Source organism: Ornithodoros turicata, chromosome 1 (genome assembly GCF_037126465.1).
Source record: "Ornithodoros turicata isolate Travis chromosome 1, ASM3712646v1, whole genome shotgun sequence".
NCBI lineage: Eukaryota > Metazoa > Arthropoda > Arachnida > Ixodida > Argasidae > Ornithodoros > Ornithodoros turicata.
Genome location: NC_088201.1, coordinates 99,650,400 through 99,672,098, shown reverse-complemented (window position 1 = coordinate 99,672,098; position 21,699 = coordinate 99,650,400). Strand labels below are relative to the sequence as shown.

General features: G+C 43.1%; 1 protein-coding gene and 2 non-coding genes across 4 annotated transcripts in view; 2 read left to right on the top strand and 1 right to left on the bottom strand.

Annotated features, from left to right (window-relative positions):
* LOC135378508 (uncharacterized) overlaps positions 1-21,699 on the top strand; it is a 131,899-nt gene that overhangs the window by 35,362 nt on the left and 74,838 nt on the right. The gene's annotated exons all lie outside the window — the stretch shown is intronic.
* On the bottom strand, positions 13,532-13,602 carry Trnas-aga (transfer RNA serine (anticodon AGA)). The gene has a single exon. It is a non-coding gene; the product is annotated as a tRNA-Ser (tRNA).
* On the top strand, positions 14,122-14,192 carry Trnas-gga (transfer RNA serine (anticodon GGA)). Its single transcript has one exon. It is a non-coding gene; the product is annotated as a tRNA-Ser (tRNA).

Genomic DNA, 21,699 nt, shown 5'->3' with positions numbered 1-21,699 from the left:
ACCGCACAGGCGCACAAACGTTAAAAAGGGCTTACGCCTTATGCCGCGGAAATGATCACGCAACGCAGGTCTGTGCAGTGCGCATAACGCCAGAAGAGAAACGCCTCGCCTCAGCACAGCGTGTCGCTGCTTCCGATGTGCGAAGCTTATAATCAGGCACGCCTTTTGGAAGGACGCGCCTCGCAGCCCGCAACGACATCATGTTCCTCACAGGATGTTGATATTCTAGTAGGATTTGATTACTACTGGCGACTCGTTTCCGGAAACATCCTGCGTCTTACAGACAACCTAACGGCCGTAGAAACAATACTTGGCTGGGTTATTCAAGGGTCAGCTGTTGGGGGCTCCCGCGTTGAATCCTCAGCCGCTCCACTTTTTCTCTGCTGTGTAGACGTGGATATGGCCTGTGAACAAATAGTATTGTGGAAAATCGACACGTTGGTCATTACCTGTACAGGCTTATCGGGCAGTAACAAGGAACCCGATCTCGTAATCTTTGAGCAGCAGATTGTGAAGCGCAAAGACCGCTACGAAGTGCCATTAAAGGGGCTGTCTGGATCTATCATGCAAATTCGCGGGCGTTGTTATACGATTTCTTATGTTTCCTGGAGCCACCATGCAAAAGCTTTCCTTTGGATTCGGCCCCAGGAACATTTTTTTTATTGAATTTTGAACATTGGACACGACCCCCGATTGAAAGCCGCACTCCGATCACTGGTGACGTCACCGGTGTCGAGTTCCGATGTCTGCTCCGCCGTGCCTCGGACGCCTGTCGCCTGTCTAGCAGTCGCCAGTGGCTTTTCGTACTTTCGATATTTCAATACGTGCCGCCGTTTTGCTACTTCGATGTCGCTGAACACGATTGAGTTCGAGTTGGACAGACTAAAAATAATACGGAGAGGTTGAACACGTTTGTGGCAATGGGAGGACACAGGTTCACTGCAACAACAGCAAAGAGAACACAACGGGAGTACCGTTTTTCGGTTTTCCGAAGTGCGAGCGTTGACAGCTATGGATAGCAAAGGTTCGTCGCCCCTGGTGGCAGTTCTAGGAATCAAAGTACCTCTGTTCCGAGGACTTTACTGCGGATTGCTTCGAAAAGTCTGACAGACCTCAGCGGGAGCTGCGCATATCTCGTCCAGGAAAGACGAAGCCACACCTTGAAATCTGACGCGGTACCTTCGGTTTTCATTGATCCTCCGTTTGGTCTCAGCACAACATCAGCTTCTTCGAGCTGCGATAGCGTAAGTCCCTAACTTTCCTGATCATCTCAGGTTCACATATTCTTTGCTCCACATCTTTGATTGATGCGCAGGAGCAAGGCCACGGTGCAGTGCCAGTTCCTTTTGAAGAGACAAGTGAGTATGGTGAAGAATAATTTTCTGCTTTGTAAAAATAGAAAAATATGTATAGAGCCGCAATATTTGTCATCGGCACATTTCCTGAAACTAGTATTGCGCTCACTGCCGGAGTGGTACTCACGAGTTTGCACGAGTTTGGTTTGGCGTAGTCAAGTTCGCAGGTGAACTGCATGGGCAGTATCGGGGAAATGTGTGCTGTGTTTTCGTAGTTCAGTCGACAGAAGGAACTTGGAAGAAAAATATACAGATGAGACAAAGCCTGCACGCGCTGATGTATTCTGGTTCTTTTTTCCAAGGTGTATCGCAACCCTGACTCCCAGGAGTCTGGTGTGCATTACACTGCATCTTCAGGTAGTGACAAAGGTGGCACAATATCTGTTAATACTGCATCATCGGGTCTGAAACTCTGCAAATACCCGTTGTAAAACCATATTGACTAACTACAACACATTTTGCATTCTGGTCGTCAGATGCAAACTAGCTGTTTATTTCACCCTTGCATGTTTAACAATTTTTACTCCAAACATCGGTTTGGTTAAAAGACATTGATGATGTAACTATACCTCGGTGTTTGTGTATAAGTGGAATATACCAAGTCATTATTGTCCTGAAAAAAGTATTTTGCACACAGTCAAACTAGTCACTCGCAAATGTAAGTTGCCCACTGCGATTCCGTCCCCATTCATAGGGCCTCGGCATGCAATGAAAAATGCAGCAACACAGACAGATGAGAGACGTTTGGAGGAAAGCCTACAGTCACACAATGGAGACCACCCGCACAAGATGCAACCACTCAGACAGTGCCTACAGAGTATTCACCTCGTTTGGTCATAGTGGAAGTTCCTAAGCCATCCGATAGTGTCTAAGCTCTCCCTAGATCATCAACACCTGCTGCGGAGCTTCCACCTTTTTCCTTGTCAGTTTCATCACCAAGACATGATGACAAAGCCGATATTGTCAGTTTTGAGTAGGAACCCAGGTAATGAACTGTGCAATCATGCATATTTTGTCAGTACGGTTCATATTGCACTGAAAAAGCATGGCGTGGTTGGGCTTGTCATACTGAATACATATGTTCACCATGATGACTTTTGTGTTACAAAACTAACGAAGGCTATAGAGTGCCAATTTAGTGGTAAAACATAAATGTGGTTAATTTTATACATCTGTGTAAGTAGTATAGGATTTGTGTTAAACTACGACAGGTCCACTCAGCAACCTGGACCCCTGACCCCTGCCCCTGAGCCCCGCGCGTATTTTTCCCCGCGCGGCGCGTGTGCGGAGGGTTGTCCGCGTGCTTTTCAGCGGGGGGAGGGCTGCGTGCGCGCTTACCCTCTCACATTTTTCAGCCTGGGCCGACTTCTTTCGACATTTTTGAGCCTTGGCCGACTTGGGTCGCGTATTTTTTCCCGCACCCGGCGGGCGGCGCTCGGGTGGAGCCGCTTACCGGTGGGTGGCGCGTGGCCTGAGGGCTGTGTGCGCGCTTGCCAGCTCACATTTTTCAGCCTAGGTCGACTTCTTTCGTTATTTTTCAATCTGTGCCGACTTCAATTGTAATTCTTTTCAGCTACAACAGGTGTGCAGTAGGCCGTTTACATGCAAAGGATAGCCATACACAAAAAGTACAAGTGAAAATATATTTATTAAAATCAATAGTGCAAGGAATTATGCTGTGACTCTGTGTGAAGGAGAAAAACCCAGCCAAGAAACCTGATGCAGAAGAAACACAATACATGTAACAAAGAATATACTTATTACAGGCATGATGCAATAGCATTGAATAGGTATCACAGATCAAACACAATATTTTTTATTAACTGTAATCATACACACAAGTTTACAATGAATCAGAAGGGATAGCACATTTAATCAAAGAAGATGTTCTTAATCAATACAATTACAATCAAAATTACAAGTTTTATTATAAAAAGTCTGAGATGTGAGAACCTGATAGATATAAGTAACTTTGAGACAATATGGAAGCTAAGTTTAATATTCCAACAATTAATCAATTTAATCAATCAATCAATCAATAGCACAGACATAAGGAAATAATTTGAATCAACACATAGCATTAATATAGAACCAATCATCCAACATGTAGGGAAATAATAGCTACACCATATCAAAACGAGAAATGATCACCACATTTAATCAAAGAAGATATTCTTAATCAATATGATTATAAACAAAATTATAAGTTGTGTTATAAAAAGTCTAATATTCCTATAGTTGTATGTAATTAACTGTGAACAGCAGAGACCCTGGAGCATTATGGGACACGATCACAAGAGGAAATAAAATCTATACCACTACAAAGATGTTATTCTTAATCAAAACAACATAGTAATCTATCATTCAGAAAATCAGAAGAAAAAATCAAACTCATCAGAAAATAGATCTGTTAAAAATGAACTTCACCACATAGCACGCTCCTAGCCAACAAACAGAACTAATGATATCTGCGTTGATTTGTTGAAGAAGGGGGCCGATACATGTATGGAAGACCACGGAACACGAACGACAAGAACACAAGAGGAAATAAAATCTATACCACTACAAAGAAGATATTCCTAATCAAAACAACAGAGTAATCCATCATTCAGAAAATCAGAAGAAAAAATCAAACTCATCATAAAATAGACATGTTAAAAATGAACTTCACTACATAGCACGCTCCTAGCCAACAACCAGATCTAATGATATCTGCCCTGATCTGTTGAAGACGGGTGCAAATAGATGTATGGAAGACTACGGAACACGAACGACAAGAACACAAGAGGAAATAAAATCTATACCACTACAAAGAAGATATTCCTAATCAAAACAACAACGTAATCTATCATTCAGAAAATCAGAAGAAAAAATCAAACTCATCAGAAAATAGACATGTTAAAAATGAACTTCACCACATAGCACGCTCGTAGCCAACAAACAGAACTAATGATATCTTCCCTGATTTGTTGAAGACGAGTGCCAACATATGTATGGAAGACCACGGAACGCGAACAACACGAACACAAGAAGAAATAAAATCTATACCACTACAGAGAAGATATTCCTAATCAAAACAACAGAGTAATCTATCATTCAGAAAATCAGAAGAAAAAATCAAACTCATCAGAAAATAGACATGTTAACAATGAACTTCACCACATAGCACGCTCCTAGCCAACAAACAGAACTAATGATATCTGCCCTGATTTGTTGAAGACGGGTGCCGATAGATGTATGGAAGACCACGGAACACGAACGACAAGAACACAAGAGGAAATAAAATCTATACCACTACAAAGAAGATATTCTTAATCAATATGATGACAATCAAATTACAAGTTGTATTATAAAAAGTCTAATATTCCTATACGTGAGAACCATCATTGCAATAGCGTGAATATCTGTCATAACATTTCGAGCGCAATAGGGAATCTCAGTTTCATATTCCAACATTACTCAACTTTTAATTAATCAATTTCTTATTAAGTGAACAGCGTAGATGTAAGGAAATAACGAGAAACAACACAATCAACAGCTACAATTAATAGAGAGCCAAACCTGCGCACCATCCAACACATAGAGAAATAATAGCTAATCAATCTATGAAAAGGCGAAATATTACACTATAGCACAGACATAACGCTGAAGAACAGAGGAACACGCGGCGACACGTAAACAACAACAGAGGAAAATAATCTACCATTGAACCATCATAAAATCGACCAATATACAATTTTCATTCTAACAAACACTACGAACCTTGACGGAGGTATCCAAGACGTAGAAAATATACACTGTTTTCATCTCGGTTTTCACTCTTTTCCTCAAAGCCGGGAGACTTTATGTCTCTATCTATGTGACCATAGCACTGCGCATGCTGTATCACTCAAAGGGTTAGGGGCTATATTACTTCGTCCAGCAAACGGGGCGCTCTAGAGGTCAGATAAGAGAGTTAGGCGATATATTTTATTGTGCAGCGCAAATAGATGTCGATATCACTCGCGGGGATCAGTTTCTTTTCACATCCTTTCCTTGAAACGGAAATCTTTCATCAAAGCGGTTGTCAAGTCCACTAAGTTTGTAGAGATGCGACATTGTTATTGAACACGTAGAGAAAGTCCAAATTATTAATTGGTAGCAACGATACTCAATCAAAAACGAAAAACAAATTTAATTACATCAATTTTTGTAATATCTTGCAACAGAAATTTCTAATGAACCACACAGAAATATCAAATGTCAAATGCAACTCAGAGTTATGAGGCATTCCCATCTTAGAGGTACTTACTTATGTCAATCGAGTGAACAATTGATCCAAATACAAGACAATAATTATTTCAGGCAGTAAGTTCACAACTCATAGAATATCGGTCGAGTGAATACTTGAAACAAAGTCAAAACAATAATTCTCACGACAGGTGGAGATTATAGCATTCTAAACCAGATAATAAAATTTTAATCAATAAAATAAACATAGATATGCTTTTAATTAAGTGTAGGCGTGCACTTGAAAACAGAAGAGACAATTGCTCTACATCGAAAAGATGGACAACTTTTGTACTTGATACCATAAGTCATGGGAAGATGTGATAAAAAACTGTTTCGAAAAGGAGGAGCCGCGAAACGATTTCATTATTGCTGCATTTCAATACGTGCTAGACATGGTCGTATTCGGAGATATGGTACAAACTACAGAACTGAAGGTGCAAGAATTTATATGCCGAATCTACAATACTTATAAAAATATCTGCACATCGATGTCGGAAGGGCCACTGGGATTGATGGCGGAGTTTTCAATGTTTGCTAACGAAGAATTGAAATACACTAGACCAGATGTAATTGTAATCATTGCAATGGGCATTGCATTCATCAAGAAAGCAGTCGAATCAAATTATCATATACAAGCGGTCTATATCGCACGATTCATTACGGATTTGTTGAAATTACACACATCTGAGATGGAAAGTACATAAAAACTTATCGCGTGATATATTCCAGTACCACGGCAACGCAATTATTTTCTTCTACCAGTCTCTGCAACGATGTCTAATCAACAGAAGTTCAATATTGTCATGCAAGGTCTGATGTATTATCACCTGTTGAAACTCAACAAACATATCAATTGCGGTGGACCACCGGACGATTTTCATCTAATACTATCTTGTCCGCCATTCAAGAATCTTCATACAAAGAAAGGAAACATCAATAAGAGACTGTGCAAGTTCATCGCGACAAAGTGCAAGTTGTTGAAGCAATACAAACACGGCGACAACATAGCGCCTGCGTTAATCAACGCTGGATTCAAGCGCCCAATAATCAGAATAAACTATTTAATGTCTTCGGAATTCATCAATGAAGACAACAAACGAAAACTTCAGAGTTTGAAATAGAACTGTAATTTATCGAAATAAACAAGTGTGTAACGGAAACAACAAATGTAATATTTGTCATCATAATAATGAATTCTACGCATCACAATGAAAAAACACCTTGCATTTAGCATGGCTAGACTGAGAACAGTGATCGCTAAGGAAACGAATATTTCACAATGTGTGTAAGAATTCTCATATGGAATCAGAGCTGACCACCAAATAGGTTTTACTTGACTACACTCTGTACAAGTTCAACATCCGAATGATAGAATTGCCGGAGAAGGATCGGTCATTGAAATTTAGAGGCATGATACATCAGTCTATGATTACAAAACGCTAATTTTTTGTGACTTTTAATATTTCAGGAATTAAATTCCACTGTGCATGTATATTTCTCAAACAGTTGCACTAGCCCAGACGTAGTAAAAGAAGAAAAGGCGTCTGATTTTCGCCAACAAAGTTGTGTATTTGTATGACTGGATAGGAAAAATGAGCCGTCCAAGATAGGGCAAAAGGGAAATAAGGCAAGATAACTGATTGCGGCGGGAAAAGTCAAAGCGTTCGCGACACAGTGTCATCAACTTTTACAATTGCATTCGGGTTCACTGCCTGCGAGATAATATGAGGCATTCGCGAAAAGCGAATCTATTATCAAATGCCGCGATGCAAATAGAGGATTTTACAAGCATGATGTGCAGGCGAAGTCTACATTTCTAATCACGTAATCTTCCTAACACAAGGCACACAAACGTATATGAAATAATTTCCAAGTGGCAATCCGATTTTGGGAGAAACGGATCACACAACCGCTATTAGAAATGATTAACCAGTATACAATGAAGATGAGCGTTATGCATAAACACAGCGGAAGATATGTTATATTAATTATAATAAGCAGATCAGCGCAGGTCACACATAAACGTAGATCCAATTCACAAAATATACTCGAGATTTCCCGTGGCCATACAGAAAAACTAACACATTATTTTAGTGTCATAGCATCCGGGCACTACAAATGGAAAAGCCATACTTTAATTTTATAAGTGTTTAGCTCATAACGTTGTAAAACGCAAATTCCACACTAAAGATCATTTTCTTCTTTAAATTTTCAAAGTCAAAACTGCACGCTATTTCTTGCATTTTTTTAAAGATATAGATTAAAAAATTGTGCATATACTCAAACATACTATACAAGATATTTGATTGTGGCTTAAACGATAAAATTTATCGATTCACATTCAGGAGAAGTGGTAACTACCACACATCAGTAAGAGTTTAACTAAATTTGAACAGGTGTTGCGATTTATGATCAGTGTTGTAGAATGTGTAATTTCACAATACGCAAGCTTTAGTTCGCTCACTTTGACGAGCACTCTTTCACGATGACAGAGAATTTAATCGAATGGATTGGTATTTTCTATATACACTATAACATAATGCGAATTCTTTATGTCGTGGATATTAAAAGTTACGAATATTTTTCGAACGAAATTTACTTAAAACTCGAGAAAGGGTCACCCGCGTCCTCGAAGACGTTTCGGCAACACGCCGGGCCGCGTTTCCCCAATGCCGTATCCGAAACCGAACGCGATTCTGCGCCTGACGCGTTAACGCGGTACCGCACGCGAGCGTGTTGCTTTTTTTTTGGAAACGGGTTCGTCGACGTGGGTGACCCTTTATTTTTATCACATCTTCCCATGACTTATGGTATCGAGTACAAAATCTGTCCATCTTTTCAATGTAGAGCAATTGTCTCTTCTGTTTTCAAGTGCACGTCTACACTTAATTAAGAGCATATCTATGTTTATTTTATTGATTAAAATTTTATTATCTGGTTTAGAATGCTATAATCTCCACCTGTCGTGAGAATTATTGTTTTGACTTTGTTTCAAGTATTCACTCGACCGATATTCTATGAGTTGTGAACTTACTGCCTGAAATAATTATTGTCTTGTATTTGTTTCAATTGTTCACTCGATCGACATAAGTAAGTACCTCTAAGATGGGAATGCCTCATAACTCTGAGTTGTATTTCACATTTGATATTTCTGTGTGGTTCATTAGAAATTTCTGTTGCAAGATATTACAAAAATTGATGTAATTAAATTTGTTTTTCGTTTTTGATTGAGTATCGTTGCTACCAATTAATAATTTGGACTTTCTCTACACGTTCAATAACAATATCGCATCTCTACAAACTTAGTCGACTTGACAACCACTTTGATGAAAGATTTCCGTTTCAAGGAAAGGATGTGAAAAGATAGTGATCCCCGCGAGTGATATCGACATCTATTTGCGCTGCACAATAAAATATATCGCCTTTGAACTCTCTTATCTGACCTCTAGAGCGCCCCGTTTGCTGGACGATGTAATATAGCCCCTAAGCCTTTGAGTGATAAAGCATGCGCGGTGCTATGGTCACATAGATAGAGACATAAAGTTTCCCGGCTTTGAGGAAAAGAGTGAAAACCGAGATGAAAACAGTGCATATTTTCTACGTCTTGGATACCTCCATCAAGGTTCGTAGTGTTTGTTAGAATGAAAATTGTATATTGGTCGATTTTATGATGGTTCAATGATAGATTATTTTCCTCTGTTGTTGTTTACGTGTCGCCGCGTGTTCCTCTGTTCTTCAGCGTTAAGTCTGTGCTATAGTGTAATATTTCGCCTTTTGATAGATTGATTAGCTATTATTTCTCTATGTGTTGGATGGTGCGCAGGTTTGGCTACTTTATTAATTGTAGCTGTTGATTGTGTTGTTTCTCGTTATTTCCTTACGTCTATGCTGTTCACTTAATAAGAAATGGATTAATTAAAAGTTGAGTAATGTTGGAATATGAAACTGAGATTCCCTATTGCGCACGAAATGTTATGACAGATATTCACGCTATTGGAATGATGGTTCTCACGTATAGGAATATTAGACTTTTTATAATACAACTTGTAATTTGATTGTCATCATATTGATTAAGAATATCTTCTTTGTAGTGGTATAGATTTTATTTCCTCTTGTGTTCTTGTCGTTCGTGTTCCGTGGTCTTCCATACATCTATCGGCACCGTATTCAACAAATCAGGGCAGATATCATTAGTTCTGTTTGTTGGCTAGGAGCGTGCTATGTGGTGAAGTTCATTTTTAACATGTCTATTTTCTGACGAGTTTGATTTTTTCTTCTGATTTTCTGAATGATAGATTACTCTGTTGTTTTGATTAGGAATATCTTCTTTGTAGTGGTATAGATTTTATTTCTTCTTGTGTTCGCGTTATTCGTGTTCCGTGGTCTTCCATACATCTATTGGCACCCGTCTTCAACAAATCAGGGCAGATATCATTAGTTCTGTTTGTTGGCTAGGAGCGTGCTGTGTGGTGAAGTTCATTTTTAACATATCTATTTTCTGATGAGTTTGATTTTTTCTTCTGATTTTGTGAATGATAGATTACTATGTTGTTTTGATTAAGAATAACTTCTTTGTAGTGGTATAGATTTTATTTCCTCTTGTGATCGTGTCCCATAGTCTTCCAGGGTCTCTGCTGTTCACAGTTAATTACATACAACTATCAGAACTTCCCGCTATTGCACTGATGGTTCTCACGTATAGGAATATTAGACTTTTTATAACACAACTTGTAATTTTGTTTATAATCATATTGATTAAGAACATCTTCTTTGATTAAATGTGGTGATCGTTTCTCGTTTTGATATGGTGTAGCTATTATTTCCCTACATGTTGGATGATTGGTTCTCTATTAATGTTATGTGTTGATTCGAATTATTTCCTTATGTCTGCGCTATTCAATTAAATAGAAATTGAATAATTGTGTCATATTGGAATATTAAACTTAGCTTCCATATTGTGCTCGAAATTACTTACATCTACCAGGTTCTCGCATCTCAGACTTTTTATAATAAGATTTGTAATTTTGATTGTAATCGTATTGATTAAGAACATCTTCTTCGATTAAATGTGCTATCCCTTCTGATTCATTGTAAACTTGTGTGTATGATTACAGTTAATAAAAAATATTGTGTTTGATCTGTGATACCTATTCAATGCTATTGCATCATGCCTGTAATAAGTATATTCTTTGTTACATGTATTGTGTTTCTTCTGCTTCAGGTTTTTTGGCTGGGTTTTTCTCCTTCACACAGAGTCACAGCATAATTCCTTGCACTATTGATTTTAATAAATATATTTTCACTTGTACTTTTTGTGTATGGCTATCCTTTGCATGTAAACAGCCTACTGCACACCTGTTGTAGCTGGAAAAAAATTACGATTGAAGTCGGCACAGATTGAAAAATGACGAAAGAAGTCGACCCAGGCTGTGAGACGGTAAGCGCGCACGCAGCCCTCCCCCCGCCGATAAGCACGCGGACAACCCTCCGCACACGCGCCGTGCGGGGAAAAATACGCGAAGGGCTCAGGGCAGGGCCCAGGGGTCCAGGTTGCTGAGTGGGCCTGTCGTAGTTTAACACAAGTCCTATACTACTTGTGTATGAGGCCTTAGTGATATCTCACTGCCATCTGATGTACGTCAGAGGCTTTGTGCTTTGACCCAACATATGAAGGTCGGAGTTTGGCTATGACAGTGATGGACAGTGAGTGCATAGTTTTTTACTCCCTGTACATTACCTAACCTTCTGCCACCATCCCTTGGATTATTGCTTCCCAAACAGGCCAATAGATGTGGTAGATACGCGCTCTTGTTGATGAGTTGGATGGTGATGGCTAAATATTACGATATATTGTGGGAGGATGCTCTTTACCTTCGCTGTCTGCTTCATTATCATCTGCAAGAAAGCAGTTAGTACTTACATCCCTTTACAGCAATGGGATCTTGTCATCTGACTCTCCACTTTCTCTTATTATTGCAATTATAGCAGAGATGCTGTAACAAAATAGCAAAGGCAGGGAAGAATTTTGTGATACATTTCCTGGAGCGTGGTTTTATTCACAGTGTGGAGTTGTATGACTTTTGAAGTTTTGGCATGTCAGTAAGATTAAATATTACTCTCAGCTCCGTAGCGCAGCCTTCATCAGTGCCCGACATGTCCATCGTGGCACGCTCCAGCCTTATAGAACTCCTACAAGTGTGCACCGGGTGCTCATCATCACTCACAAACGTGCAGCTCACAACAATGGGAACGCTTGCAAGAGCTGCAGTCACTTGTGAGAATGGCCACAGGAACCAGTGGAACAGCCAGCCACTTGTTCATGAGAAACCTGTGGGCAATATCGCAATGTGCTCGGCAATCCTCTTCTCTGGTAGCAGCATCACCAAGTCGCTGCGCCTGTTCGACATCATGGGCCTTGCTCATATACACCGGCGTCAGTACTTCCTCTACCTGAATTGCTATTTATTTTTTGCAATACAAGATGTGAGTTAATGCTGGAAAATTATGTGTGCTGAAAAAGTCATCAGTCATGTGATGGTCATGACTTACAGTGTTGAGGACCCCGAAATTCAGATTCAAATGAGCATGGAAAATATTGCTCTGTGTCATTTGTCTGTCGTTGTTCAGCTTACTTGTTAGAATTAGAATCCACGCCCATGTTGTGTACGCCAGTTACATCATGTAGTGACTGCAGAATAGCGAGACTAAGCTGCAACATGCACAAGTGCTTTTCTTTCTTTTTGTTGCTGAACTTCATTTTAAATATCAGTATGTGTCTTTATTGTTTCACACCATCAATACCCCATACCATCCGATGATAATGAAGCAGACAGCGAAGGTAAAGATCATCCTCCCACAATGTATCGTAATACTTAGGCATCTGATGATGTGAGTGATACCATCAATACCCCAATCGTATGCCAGAAATACGGGCAAGATATATGATGTTCCCAGAGAGTATTCGAACGACGACCTCGTGCTCTACCTCAAAGACGCAGGTGTGTTATCTGGACGGCGACAGGTTCGGCATTCCATGGCAGAAGATGGCAGTGATGTGTTCACCCCGTTACGGAGCGTTATCCTGACTTTTGAACCTACCCTCCGCACACGCGCCGTCTTCCCCACCGAATTGCCCTCGGATTTCAGACCTTCACAGTCCAAGAGTACATAGAAGGCCCCATGCAGTGTTATAACTGCCGACGATTTGGCCATATCGCACGTAATTGCCGAGGTTCTACACGGTGTGGCATATACGCCGGACCTCACCAGAGATCAACAATAAAACTGCAACAATAAAAGAGAGCGAAAGTGTGCTCACTGCAAATCCAGCCATCCCGCATCATTTTCTTTATGTCCTGTGAAGACCTCCGCCACCAAAAGGCACCAAGACCGGACACTACGACTTCTGACGCTTCTAGGGGTGTTGGTGCCACACTCCCGTCTGGTACAAATGCACAAGAATTTCCTGCACTACCCCCTCGATCTGCACGAGGTGAACGAGGGTCGCTGAACACAATCGCGGCTAAGCCCATCACAAGCAGCCACCCACCGCCTCATCGTCCATCAAGGCAGATTACACACACTTACGCCAGTGTGACCGAACCAGCATGCACGAGGAGACAGTTACCCTCATCAGCCCCTGAAGATGTGCCTTCTCTGGGACTCTTCTCGGCGGTACTCGCTGCCCTTAAGGCAATTGTCTCTGCTTTTCCTGGTGCGTCGCAACTGCCCGAGGTCCAAGCGCTTCTGGCACTGGAGGCATTATCCTTGCATCACCATGACGGCATTGTATAGAAAGTAAACAACGAGATTTGGCCGAGGCAGACCACACTTAGGGACGACACAAACAAGTAAGCCTCATACGCCCGGAAATTAACGAATGCAACAACTCAGGGAAAAAAAGGCGCTGACGCCAGGAATCGTACCTGGGTCTTCTGATTTCTGGTCAGATATGCTGCCACTACACCACACCAGCACGCCGTTTCCCATGAACCATTGAGTGCCGCAAGTAGGGGGGACGGACAACCAACCACGCTATTCCCATTCTCTCTTACATCTTTCTCACTCACTCTCTCATTCATACACGGCCAGGGCGATCTGTAAACGACGTAAACAACAAGATTTGGCCGAGGCAGACCACACTTAGGGACGACACAAACAAGTAAGCCTCATACGCCCGGAAATTAACGAATGCAACAACTCAGGGAAAAGAGGCGCTGACGCCAGGAATTGAACCTGGGTCTTCTGATTTCCGGTCAGATATGCTACCACTACACTACACCACAATTTCCGGGCGTATGAGGCTTACTTGTTTGTGTCGTCCCTAAGTGTGGTCTGCTTCGGCCAAATCTCGTTTTTACGTCGTTTACAGATCGCCCTGGCCGTGTATGAATGAGAGAGTGAGTGAGAAAGATGTAAGAGAGAATGGGAATAGCGTGGTTGGTTGTCCGTCCCCCCCTACTTGCGGCACTCAATGGCTCATGGGAAACGGCGTGCTGGTGTGGTGTAGTGGTAGCATATCTGACCGGAAATCAGAAGACCCAGGTTCGATTCCTGGCGTCAGCGCCTCTTTTCCCTGAGTTGTTGCATTCGTTAATTGTATAGAAAGGTCATGGCGACGTAGTGGAATCTTCGAAGCCTGCGTAACAAGCTCCCTGATTTCAAATTACATCTACAACAGTACAAATTCCCTTTCATAGCTGTATGCGAACACGGCATGGATTCTACACATAGCCGTTAAGCCGTCTATCGATCTCATCAATCCTCTGAGAGCAGAACAGCGCTATACGTTCGTAATGACCTCGTTGCTGCGCCCATCGGGTCAGTCTGTCATCGCTCTTATGGTTATATCACCTGCAGGATCCGCCTTTGCCCCATACTGTTAACGGTCGTGAGTATCTATATACGTCCCGCGGTACAGGTCCCGTGGAGTGACCTCGAACGCTTACTTGGTTCTCTGGAAGCCCCGGCGCTCGTGCCGGGTGACTTCAATGCCCATCACTCGGCCTGGGGAAGCCGAAGGACAGACGGTAGGGGAAGGAGGTTGTAGGAGGCAATGGAGAATAATAACATGTGCCTGCTCAACAATCGAGAGCCAACTTACATGCGATGTCCAACGTTACTCGATGTATTGGACCTCCCGTGGTGCTCAACCGACATAAATCGCCACTTGTCGTGCGCTACGGACGTCGACACTATAGGTAGCGGTCATTTTCCTCGATATATTTCGCACGACAGACTGCCCCTCTCAGCAACTACTGGACTGATTTCTTTTACAAAGTCGAGACTTTTTCGTGAAGGCCTCAGAACATCTGTGCACACTGGTATGTCCCCAGAGCTTCTCTCCCAAGCAATTAGCCGCGGTATTCAGGACGCGGTGGTCATGTCTAAAAGGGTAACAGGACATGTCGGCCACTTCCCAGCAATTAACCACCTTAGGGCATTACGTCGCCGAGTAGAAAGAACGGCTCGTCGGACAGGGCAACTTACGGACGTTGTGGAATACCGCCGCATGAAAGCTAAAGTAACACGAGAACTTAAGAAAGAGGACAGGAAGCGTTGGCGTAAGTTTTGTCACCATCTTTCACCGTTTGACCCGGCCACGAAGATCTGGCGGACAATCCGATCTCTGAAGGAGGCGCCCCCTCAAAAGAATCCTCTCGCGGACTTGGCTATCGTTAAGGGTGTAGACGAAAACACGCTAGCGACGGATTTCTGTGTGGTAATAACGACACCGGCAACTGCCTCGACGACACCGCTACACCGCAGTTGTGTCCACAGTTTGACGGCTGAACTGGCCGACTGGCCCCGTCCACCGGAAGTTATGGATCGCGACTTCACACTAATCGAGCTAAAGGCAGCGTTGAAGCTTGTGAACGCCGGCTTGTCCCCGGGATCCGATAAAATCACCTATGCCGCACTGCGAAACCTCGACGCACGGTCACTCTAAGCTCTCCTTCATGTGTATAATACGTCTTGGCAACAAGGATCTTTACCATCTACCTGGAAGGAGGCATTGGTTGTTCCCATCTTGAAACCAGGCAAGCCCCCAAATGCGTTATCTTCCTTTCGCCCTGCTAGTCTAACAAGCTGTATATGGGCAAACTGATGGAGAGAATGGTTTTGCATCGCCTCGACTGGTGACTCGAAAAACAAGGTGCGTTCCCTCACGAAATGGCTGGGAAGCTCCGTGGATCCAGTTCTCGACCTAGCTTCTACAGTCCAACATGCTTTTGCCCACCGGCGGATCATCCTATCGGTTTTCCTCGACATCAAGCGCGCATATGATACCGTCTCGCACATCTGTGTGCTGCACGCCTTGCGCTCGTTTGGGGTATCCGGTCGGCTCTTCATCTGGCTCCAAGACTTCCTTACGGACCGAACTGTCGCTGTCCGTACGTCCCAAGGCCAAAGACCTCAACATCCTGTTCCTCAAGGAGTCCCCCAAGGAAGTATTCTCAGTCCGACACTCTTTAATGTGGTGATGGCCGGCCTACAATCAGTAATTCCTCGCAAAGCGCCGTTTTCCGTGTATGCAGATGACGTCGCCCTTTGGACAGTAGGAAAATCACGCCCAGCCATACAGCGCCGCTTGCAACTCGCTTTAAATAATGTACATACGTACCTCACACAGCTTGGTATGGACCTTTCATCCGAAAAGTGCGTCGAGCTCCCTTTCACGCGCAAAGCTATGACCAATTTCCCTGTTTGGGTTGGTGCCAAGTAGCTTGAGCCGGTACGCTTCCACCGCTTCCTTGGCGTGGTAATCGACTTGGACTTGCGCTGGGCTCGCCACATTAAACACCTTGAAACTAAAGTGCAGCGATGGCTCCCCGCAATTCAACATCTTTCTGGCTCAGGATGGGGCTGTGATCAGCGATCCCTGCTCGCAGTTCACACGGCGCTGGTGAGGGCGACTGTGCTTTACAGCCTTCCTATTCTGCACAGGATATCAACAAAATCATTAAATACCCTTCGGTCCCTGTTTGCTCGAAACCTTCGTCGCTGTCTCGGAGTTCCAAGAATGGCTGAAACACGGCAAGTACTGGCTGAAGCTGGTGAACTCCCGGTTGAGGTTCTACGTGAACGTGAAACGGCTCGGCATTTCCTACGTTTGCGTGTTCACATTCCCCGTCACCCGCTTCTCAGGAAAATTCGATACCGCCCTGAAAGCTACTTCTATCGAGTAGCGCTTAGGACACGCTAGACTCTCACTGGCTTCATCGCGAATGATATTATACCGCCGGAAGCCCCCTGGTCTCTGCCGGTACCGCCGACTTTCGTAAGCTTTCCAAACCTTCTGGAAAGAAGAGATCAGGTCCCCCTCAAGTCCTCCGAGCCCATTTTCATGCTCTGGTAGACGAGAAGTTTTCTACGTTTCCGGCAGCATATACAGATGGCGCATCCCGAAACAACAAGTTCGCCTCAGCATTCGTCATACCATCCGAAGGCGTAGTGCAAGGACGACGCCTTTCACATCCAACCTCCTCCACAGCTGCGGAACTCTATGCCATCCTTTTCTTTCTACAACACATCGCTGACTTTACACCGCTGCAATTTGCAGTCTTCATAGACTCCAAATCTGCACTTCAAGCTATTGAAAATTCCGGCATACGAGGTCCATCCGCACCCCTAATCACAGATGTGTTAATGGCTTGCCACACAGCAGGCACAGCTAGTGCAGGCCACAGGCAAGTTCTCCAGTGGGTTCCAGCCTATTATGGTGTCGTGGGGAACGAGCAGGCCGACAGCGCCGCAGAGGCAGCACTCTCGTATCGGCAACGGACCGGTATTGTTCTGCTGAGAGGAGACCGCTGTTCCATTCTGCGACGCCTCGTGACACCCCTGGCTTCCCGCCAATGGACAACCGACATTCTCCCCTCATCTATGTTGAGCAGAGTTGATCCAACGCTCGCTTTTCGCATGCCACGAAACACCTCTCGTCAAGATGCCGCATTAATCCACTGAATGCGCCTCGATGTGGCCTTTACAGCTCAGTGGCGTTACGGCTTGAGACAAGTTGACTCTCCCACCTACTGCCACTGTGGTGCTCTTGAGGATCTGGAGCACATTCTTCTTCATTGCCCCCACTACCAACCTTCCCGAACCGCACTCTCCGAGTCTTAGTCAGCTGGACTCTCGCCTTTTCTCCCTATCGAAAGTGCTTGGCCCCTGGCCCAATCCAGCCCAGCAACGATCTGCGCTCAAAGCTCTTTTGACATTTCTGGACACCATCGGACTTCGATCGTTATTGTAAAGGGGCTCATTATTTTATTCCCCACATCCACATCAGGAATGGGGTAGAGTATCGCCTCTGGCGGCGATGAACATCCCCACTCTCCATTCTCAAAATAAAGTTGTTGTTGTATTGTTTCACATGGGAAAAATAGGAATATCTTGCATTGTGCGCTAGCATAAAGGTCATGGAAAAGAATGTTCAAATGTGGAGAAATTAAATACCGCAAGTATGCTGAATAATAATTGTCCTCTCCTCTTATGTGCACAAAATATAATTTTATGAAAACAAAGTGTTTTTTCACAAGTCAATTATTTCACAGCACTTGCTGCAAATACACAACAATTGAATATCTACGATAAAATGAACAAACCGCACAATACAAACCAGCCTTAAAACTTACATACTGCGCACTGCATGCTGATGGAGAGGTTTACGACGCATTATCCTTCAATGAGAAAGAACGTGATTATACAGAGCAGATAATGGCAAGAAATCTTCTCAATTCCCTAACTGGTTCAAAACTGGGCACTATACACACACGTACTTCTATTGTGATTTAGGATGTCTAGGACAATGTGCTAGACATGCAATGCCTAATTTTGAAGCCACATATGGATTTCATATCCGTTATCCCTGCTTGTAATATTTATATTATTAGTTTTCAGTGCAGATGCTCCAAATGTCTGCCTTAGTTTGATGCAGAGATAGGCATGCAATAATAAAATAATCTTGTGGTATTTTCCAACATGGGTCTTAGATGCACATGCAACTTCTGCAAGACATCCAGAAGTCCTGTAAAATCTGTAGCACCACAAGTGCGTGTTTTCTATCAATGTAAATAAAAATTATTTGTTTCACGGTTTCTGTGTAGCCTGTAGAAGAGTACAACCAGGTTTCAAGGCAGGCTGGGCAGCAAAATCGTTCTCCAATCATCCATACAGTGAGCAATCTCTGAAAAAAAAAATCATTACATGGTCAATACAAATCATAGGAACTTCAATAAATTGCTCAACATTGGAACTGTTTGGTATATCCGTCGCACCTTGAAATCCGTGATAGGCTGGTGATGGAAATACACTGCGAATAGATGATACGCAGCCGCCGGGTATTTGCCTGCGATGTCCACGGCCAAGGCGGCCCCACACCCAACATACGAACAAGGTATATGCTGCAAACGGAAGGGTACTGCACACACACACACACAAAAAAAAGAGAGAAAGGAAAGATTAAGCCATATTTCTGCGTGGCGTCCCAAACCTTAGTTTGATAATCTAGGAATTTTACATCTACTACTCACACTTTCGTGGTTTTCATATGTAAAACACGGTTCAGTAAGTATAAGCATGGTTGTTACAGTACCTGTTCCCGTCTCTGTGTTGCTTAGTTGGGTGGGGATGTAGTGCCTCATGTGGCATACAAAAACGGAGAGAAGTCGACCGTGAAGGAAGAATAGCGGAAACATATGATGCTGAGCAATGCAATCAATGTTGTTTTCGTCGCAGATTCGGGAAATAATCACGACGCTTCGGCAGCACAGAAATCCATCCGGGCGTTCCGGAGTGCAACCTAAGCACCAGCATTTAAACAAGATATACAGAACGCTGGCTCAACAACATATGCCGTGTAAACAGGCACAAACCTCACGTGCAGACAACAAGCCTCACCTAAATGATGTAATGTAATGATGTAATGATGTAAACGTAAAAAATGAGGTTTACGGAATTATTATCCGACATGCGTTTGCGGTTGTGGAATAGGGTGTTGCGGTCTGCTTTGTGGGCTTTGTCTAAACTGTGGGCGATTCCATGCTAAAACGCCCAGAGACCCTGCTCGACTCCCCGCATTTTTTTCTGAAAAAAATCTGAGTTGTTTCTGCTCACATGTAATGCCCGACTACGAAGTATTTCTGTGCTGATGTCATCGTCCCGGCGCTGGGCACGATCGAAAAGCGCGCGCTTCGCCAAAACCACTATGCGTTAGGAAGACAACTGAAAGCACACTGAAAGCGAGTGGAATGTTGCCGTATTTTTGAACGCATAGACGAATGTCTTCTCTATGTTTGTGCAAAGTCACGTGCGTTTTAGTGCAATTTGTGTGCTTCTAAACGGAAGTGACGAAAAGTGAAATCTTCTTGCAAATTCAGGAATTTTTTAGTAACAAGTTATCAGTTCAATTTCGCTGATAATGGTTTATTGTGTAGCAGTTATTGGTGGCTTCAGCGTGGAAAAGTTGAAAGCTTTCATTTGAATTAGTTTTTGTGGTAAAAATGGGCAAAGTTGGCACTTTTTTCGAAATGAGCATAATTGAGCATAGAATACGGTATGAAGAGGTCGGACCAGGGGCGTGAAATGGATATCAGATGATAGCACAATCCCTCTCCTAAAACATATAAAAAATCTGGAAGGTGTTTTTTGGATAAAGTCGACAAAATATTTTCCCCCGAAAGATGGTCTGCCGATCACTCCAGTGCAACGTCCACCGGTCTTGTCGTCGTACAGGGCGCGTTTTGTTTTCTCTTCCGCGTCCTACGCCTTATGTCCACACACTCCTTTATACATTTTTTTTTTTACTGTCCTATCATTTTTGTCTATAAAACATGTGCTAGAATTGCTTGAAAGTTGCCGCCCAGCAAAGACACAGTACAGCAAGCGTGGGACTTCCTGTTTGTGGCAAGTATGTTTTTTGGGCAACGAGGGAGCTCTATCCATGCGTCTGCCTCAGACGGGATAATTATTTTATGGTCACCTTCCGGGCTAGCACCCATAGCGCCCATGATGAGGGCATTGGTTTATTATTAAGAGACACAGTCAGTTACATGTTGGGTGTGAAACGTTCAAGAAGCCGGTGTACGCAGCATGTCCGAAGGACAGGCATCAGGAAGCTCCATCAATCCCTGCAGTTCTGTGAGGTAAACTTTCAATTTCATTCCCGGGATTAATGTCAAGTATCGGCTGCCAATGAAACTGCAGTGCTTCATTTCATTTTTCGTTCGGACGTGGTTCTATACTTGAACCGGTTGGAATGCTTACGTCCCATCTCTTGGTAGTTATATGGGCTTCGTGGAAAACCCATTAAAAGCCAACCTGTCGTTCGCGAAGAATGCGTGTCATGCTTTTTAAATGATTTTGGACCTGCCTCGGAACTACGGCTGTTGTCATTTATGTCTGGTGTCGACGTAATGGCCATTGTCGCCCCCTCTGAGATTGCAATTTGTTACTGACTTACAACTGTGACTTAGTTTCTTATTCTGTTCTAGAGAATCAAGTTTTCCTCTCGAATCATATTCACTTGGCCTGAAAGGTTGCCAAGGTAGCCATTGGACTTCGCTAGCATCTCAGACAAAGAGCGAAAGTTGCTACGCATGCGTGCGCGGCGAAGCAACGAGTGTATCACTCAACTGTGCGCCCACCATTACTGTCTGTATCAGTGATGACCAGTAGTTAACTACATGTAGTTAAACTACTAGTTAAACTACCTGATTGTAGTTAAAAACTAGTTATCAACTACCTGCAGAAATGTAGTGGCAACTACTAGTTAAACTACTATTTCGAGTAGTTAACTACAGTAGTTAGGTTACTGCAGACGCCAACTACTTCTGATTTTGCGGCAAGCTTTACGGCACGATTGTGCTTCCGACTTTTACCTTGAGCTACGTGTTTGATAAGAACGGAGGTGCAGAGCAATATTGCGCCGTGCATGTGTACTAAATCTTCTTTTAATGCTTGTCTCATTTGTTGTGAAATAATTCTATAACTTAGTTTATTACGTGGCGCAGAAAGAATCCCACCGCAAGCTTTGTATTTAACGATCGTAGCGGCCTGCATAATACCTTGG